This window comes from Dermacentor andersoni, chromosome 1, assembly GCF_023375885.2.
Source record: "Dermacentor andersoni chromosome 1, qqDerAnde1_hic_scaffold, whole genome shotgun sequence".
Lineage (NCBI taxonomy): Eukaryota > Metazoa > Arthropoda > Arachnida > Ixodida > Ixodidae > Dermacentor > Dermacentor andersoni.
Window position 1 is genome coordinate 318,569,026 of NC_092814.1, and position 6,998 is coordinate 318,576,023.

Consider the following 6,998-nt stretch of genomic DNA (forward strand, 5'->3'; position numbering starts at 1 on the left):
TTATTTGGCCCCCGTTTGCTATTTCACTTCTCTGAAGCAATCATAGAGGCCTGTATAAGCGGCGTTCGAGCAACGTATGTTGCTTGCTCTCAGTGGCGGGGCCAAATTCTGCGTTTTAGGTGCATTGCGCGCATGAAATGGCAAAGTAGCTTTTCTTTGCCTTTATGTTTTTACATACGTAGCACAAAGACGCATGTATGTACCTAGGTATGTTGTCGAAGGAACACACTCTTACTATCAACGCGAATAATTATTAAATATGCAACAGATTGCTACGACTTTTCCAAAGCAATATATTAAACAATATTTCAACAGCAACACTGTAAAAAAAAAATAATCCAACTGAGCTTTGAGTTTTTTTTCCGTGCTCTGGTGGGAGACTGTAGAACTAAGTCGTGTCTGGCTGAAAAAAATAAAGACCGTGGAAGTAAAGCGCTGCCCGATTCACATGCAGCGATAGGAGCGTGCGATTAAACCACTGGGCCTCTGCTTCCGACGGTGCAACAATGACAAGCTTTGGATTAAGAAGGTGCCATGGGAGATGGTAGGACTGTGTTTCCAGAATCGCTTTCGAGAACAGCGCTACGCTGAGTGCGGAGAGTTGAGCCAGGCATCAATCAAAAGATCTTTTCGGACTACATAGAACTTATACTACATTGACAAGGAAGGTGTACAATCAGTGCATTTTACCAGTGCTGACTTATGGGGCAGAGATTCAGAAGCTGACAAAAAAACTTGAGAACAAGTTGAGGACCGCGCAAAGAGCGATGGACCGAAGATTGCTAGGCATAATGTCAAGAGACAAAGAGAGCCGTTTGGATCGGAGAGCAAACGGGTATTTACGATATTCTAATTGACATCAAGAGTAAGGAATGGAGCTGGGCAGGTCATGTAATGCGAAGTTTAGATAACCGTTGTACCATTAGGGTTTCAGAACAGGTACTAAGAAAAGACAAACGCAGTCGAGGACGACAGAAGACTAGGTCGAGCGATGAAATTAGGAAATTCGCGGGCGCTAATTGGAATCGCTTGGCGCAGGACAGGGGTAGTTGGAGATCGCAGGGAGAGGCATTCGTCCTGCAGTGGACATAAAAAGGCTGATGATGCTGCTGATGATGATTATTATGGTGGTGATGATGATGATGATGATGATGATTTACCCTCTATATCGACAGGTGCCTTAGTTTTATTAGTGACTGTTTTTGCCTAAGAAATCGAGCCAAGTGTTTCGTCATTTCCATAGGCTTCCAAAGCTGGATCTTTAACGCCTGTGAGGACGAAATTCCTGCTTCAGACAGCCTAATCGCTGCATTTCTCTCGTTTGGCTTGTTTTATAGAACGTCTCTGTCACCTGCCTTTTGCGATATTCGCCCTGTGCCTTCAGGTATTCATGAAAAACCCGCTCGTTCTAAAGAAAACGCGTGAGCTTCGCCCAATAGCCGTTTTGGGCGCTAGCTGTTACGTGTTCAGATGAGCTGCTTATATAAGAAAGCTACGCAATTAAGAAAAATTCATCCAGGTTCGCGGATCAAAACCAGTACCAACGCCTTTCCGGTGTGGTCTTTCAACCATCTGAGATAACGAGGGGGCCAGCTTAAGTACACGCAGCGTGAAGACTAATCAAGCGACAAACCGAAACACGTGGATTCGGGTGGATGACAATTTTCCTTTTCCTGAACCTTCCTCCACCTTGCGCGCTTCTGTAGAACTGATTTCCGATGTTTTCTATCAGCGCGCTTATACATGTCGATTAATTCACCTTCCTGCTTCCATCTGTAAACTTACTCTTTAACTAAGACGGTAGAAAGACCGCCAATGAAAGGCGTTAGTCACGAGGTCGATCTCTCCGGACCAGGACGAACTTTTCATAAGCTGAGAAGTTTTGTTTTAGAAAAATGCTAAAGGGTCTCCTTAAAGCGTCCTAGTACAGTTAAAGTTAAAATGAACAGTGAAAACTAGCTATCAGAAAGCGAAATTTTATTTAGCTACCAATTTTTTTTTAATTCTGAAAAAATTCGGAATTTCAGGTCGATGACAATTTTCTCTTTCATGAGCCTTCCTCCACCTTGCGTGCTTCCGACAATTGAGTTTCCATGTCCGAAAAGCTCTACAACGCCTATTTCTCTTCTATTGCTAATACGCTATACATATCGCAGAAAGCATTAGACATTGTGTTTTATTTCACCGTTAAGGGTTAGGTGAGGGAGTGGTTGAAGTAATTCGAATAGTATACGACCTCGTCTATGTTTTCGTACGCTGCTGTTGTGTATTACAAGCCCTGTCTCTTCTTCTACAGGCACGCTCTCTAAAGATTCTTCAGCAGATAACGATTCCTTTGGCAGACCTCCTTCATATAGACAAACCTTCTTTCCTAGATGTGTAAAACAGAAATGTTCTGAAGAGATTGAAAGTATCGTAGCTACTTTGAAGTCTATTCGGTTAATTGCGCAGAACACATCATTAGCAGCTTCACACGAGCTCAAACCATCAAAATGTTCTTTTCCTGGATAGAGTATACGTTCACGTGCTGTAACAAATTTTAAAATTTTTCGTTTGCTAAGAGGACATTGACTCTCCTCGTGGCTGAGTCACAAACAATTGGCATCGTTTTTCTTCTTCCATCAGGTTCGGCCCGAACGGAGCAGACGGCAGCACGATAATCCCGACAGCAGGGTCCATCGCCCACGTGTGGCTGCCGTCTGCTCGGCTGCACCTCGTCGCAGCTGCAGCGACACAACAACCACAAGCTCTGCAGGCGGCCTTAGAGCCTCCTCAGCTGCGCTTATCCAAGCTGAGTCGCTGACCGTGCGTTCTCTCCAGACCACGTGACCAGCGACTTCAAAGTGCACTCGGATCGCTGGCGCGATGGCCACACCCGACGTATGGCAGCGCGCTGCCGGCTGCACTGCGTTCACCGCATGGCCACCTTGCGCAGGGTTTGGCGATGTCGCCCCCATTAACCGCTGCGAGCTAGTCGCCGTGTCGCTATCCCGCGACGATTGTGCAACGAAACTGTGGCGCTGCTTGCCGGTAGTGGGTGCACTTCTTTTTCTTAACTTTTTACATTTCTTTCAGTGTATTTGTGCGAAATTAGTGTTGTCACATGTATTTAAAATACAGTTTTTTGCGATCGAAATATGTTGCTATGTTGATTCCTTGAGCGTGGTATTTGTGGGCGATGGTAATAGGCGAAATTGAATGAACCATGGCACTCTATTTCTCACTGTCGTTCTGATTTTTTTTTTTATAGCTATACCGTTCAAAAGCTACGACGTGATCTCGACAAGGCTGCTTTGTTACATGGTGGCCAGAGCAGACAAGTGGTTATGTTCTTGTGCTCAGCTGTCATATCCTGCAATGTAATCGCATCCACGGATGCACAGGGCTCTCTGGAATTGCATGCCGCTGTGCTCGAAACGTAGTCCTTCTAAAGGGGCCAGGATTCAGCCTTCCCTTTTTAAGGATTGCTTGAGGGATACCCGCAAGATACGAACACATACTCTCATGCATACAGAGAAATATGTTCGAATCGCTCATACCTAAGAGGGACTTGCGGACGGCAACTTCTGACGAGGTAATGGTTGCGAAGATGAAGTAGAAGCACGAGAACATGATTACCCATGTTGTTATTATTATTATTATTATTATTATTATTATTAATCTTATTATTATCACAAGTTTCGCCCATGCTTAAGTTTTCCTTTAACTCTGGTAGCTCACAAACGCATTATCCGTTCCGATAAGAACACAAAGCGCAAAGGAAACTTTTCCCTCGGCTTGTACCAATATCTTCCAAACTAGCACTGGTCGTTCGTACATGTGACAACTAATGTTGGTCTAATTGGTTTACGAAGGCCATCAAAGTTGGCTTGCGCATATTTGTACCGACAAAACGGGTCAAAATTATTCACTTGTTTTGTAAAGTACTATAAACGACAATAAATTTGAAAGACCGCGCACACAGAAAAGCGAGGCATATAAAGCCTAGATATGTAGAAGCTTGTATTTAGGCGCTTTGATTACCTTTGCAATTGGTGAATAAATTCATCCACATTTAACCTGCTGAAGCCAGCAACAGAGGTAAATCAAGATATTTCTGGAACAACGTGTGCTCTCACTGTTGAAAAAAGAGAGCTCAAGACGTATGTAGTGATGAAAATGCCGATGTCTCGAACACTGCTGATGCCTTTGCGAGACATTTATGTTCTGTATTTGGTCCAAATATGCTCCGACATTAAGTAACCTTCATTCTCACTCTGGTACCGTGTGTTCGCGTGTAAAGGATGTTACCTGAATGGAAGTAACATATGTCTGCTCCGATACGGGATAATACTTTCGCTAGAAGTCATTGTTTCGTAGCGATGAAATAGTCTACGAACAATTTTTAAGACCGTTTGGGTGAAGCCTAATTAAAAAGGATTTGACAATACTCGCCCAGTAGTGCTGAGAAGGAATGAGATCTTGTACATACAGCGTATCCACTTACAGTACAGACGATTATCCTAAGCAAAGCTGAACGCACGCACCTAGCATTTTCCGTCGTGTTTTTCCCGATTCTTGTTAAAACAACACTTCTTAGGCATGTCGATGGTAATGTAACGCCAATAATAAAATGCGGACCTTTTTCAAATCATATGGGCAGACGGGCAGTGACGCGATTTTGGAGAGCACGAAAAATTGTAGACAATTTGATCCAACAAGCGAATTGGCTCATCTTACGCACGAAAGCTACTGCGTGCACTATTGGACGTTTCACAAGCCTGACGGCCAAGGCGAGGTGCGTTAATTGGATCGGCTCCATTCGATGACGTAGGGTCGCAGACATCAGGTAGTGCTTCGACGTTTTCTTCTTCCAGGTGGTATTGGTAGAACCCAAGTAATCGCGAAATTGGTGAATGAACGCTCTGCCGCTCTTCGCTCGCGGTACCCATATATATATATATATATATATATATATATATATATATATATATATATATATATATATATATATATATATATATATATATATATAATTGGGGGGAGGGCGGGAGTGGGACAGGCGAAGTGAGAAGGCGAGGAAGCGCTACTACACACGACAGCAGTTACGGGCAAACTAATAAGTTTAGGTTCAAGGTCCGGTACCGTTTCTCCTATTTCTGAAAACTAAACACCACGCAAATATGTCAATACACGGCATACTAACGCAAAGCCGGAATAAAGTACTGTGGCATAAAGGCGAAAGTACGGAAACGGTCGCACGTGAAATCAACACTTCTGTGCCCGCCTTTGCAGCTGTGCGCCTATGACATTGTGCAAGATCGCGGGTTCCATCCCGAACGTGGCAGCCGCATTCCACGGGCGTGATAGACAAATACGGCCGCGCACTTAGATTTGAGGCCACATTAAAGACTCTAGGGGGTCAGAATTACTTCAGTGTTCGCCACTGAGTCGTGCCTCATAATCCGATTATGGTTGTGGCAAGTAAAGCCAATAATTCAAATACAATTTAAAATTTATCCCTCGATGCTATTTTTCGTGTGAGGCAATGACAATGCTAACCTTCTCGGAGGTTATGAACACTGGCGCACAACAACGCCTCAAGCAAACACCTCTCCGTGCATGTTCTGTGCAAGACGCGGACAAACAGCACTGGTGCCCGCAAAGTAACGTTTAACAAGTCACCCATCTCGTGTTAGACTGAACGTCGAAGAAATTACGCTTAAGCGTAAAAATTACCGCTAATTACCGTCAATTGAAGCATCGAGCACAGAAACCTTCGCTTACATTGATTCCCACAGTGCCTGCGATGTGCACAATTTTTTTAACTTGTGTTAAACTGTGCCAGCAGGTGAGCTCGACACCATTTCTTCCCTTAATGTAATTAACCGTGCGCGTAGCTCGGAGCATGTATCCGTGATTTCGTTCAGTTGTAATAGATGACATGCAAGGGAACACAAGAACTCGTCAGTCTCAGGCACAGTCTTTTGGATATGCTCGTCATTTCGATAATCAGAGCTCTTAAACCACCCATAAATATTTTGCACTTGCGCTTACTGCTGTCTCGTAAATTCGGCTGATACTGCATTGAGGTCGTCGTGGCGGTGGTGGGAGGGGGGAGATGAAAACAATTTTTTTTTCTTTTTTGAAGGAAAGGGGCAGAGGGATAGAAGGGGGAGGCTGCTACGCATGATAGTCCCTCGCCGCCTTCTCAATTTGCCCACGATATCGCGCCTGGAGCATCGCAAGGCAGCCTCCCCGTGCTCTTCGCTGCCTATTAATTTACGGAGGAACAAGGGTGGGGGGGGGGGGGGGGGGGGGGGTGCTTAGAGTACCCCCACATGATGTGATTAAATTTGGCTTTGGTTGTGCAGCAAAATTTACAGCTAGATGTGTGGTAGAGAGTGGTGTCGATGAGGTGGAAGGAGAGGGCAAGGTGTGAGTGCAGCTGTCGCCACACCACCTCGCACCTGCGCGAGCATTTGTTTATTAGCTGCGTGAACATTGAACGTTCTAGGCGGTAGCTGCTACAGATTTCGCGAAAAGTTGGAAGGCGATACCGCGCACTTAACGTATCCTCTGTCACCGCGGAGTCTGGCTCATCTAATGCCTGCACCCGGAACGTAAATTCTCGGGCGCTAGTGTGAGCCGCTTCGCTTCTGGCAAGACCAGCGTACGCGGTTGTTCAAATTGTTACATTCGCATTCCATGAAACGAAGTGCGCCATTGCAGTCGTATACACTTCAATATGTGTCATCGGATTGGTGGGAGTGGCGATAAAGCAATTGGAAAGTTTGTCACGTCAAGGGAACATGTCATTTTATTTGTCCTGTAAGATGTCACAAGTTCACTGCATCGAAGGGAACTAAACCAACTCCCTCGCAGTAGTTTACCGAAGGGTTCAGCATAAATTATTTATCACCAAATACGTCACTGCACTTTTCGTAGTATCAACTGTCTTTTTTATCAACGAAGCGTGCTGCCTTTCTCGCGCATTGGAATCAGCTATAGGACTTTTT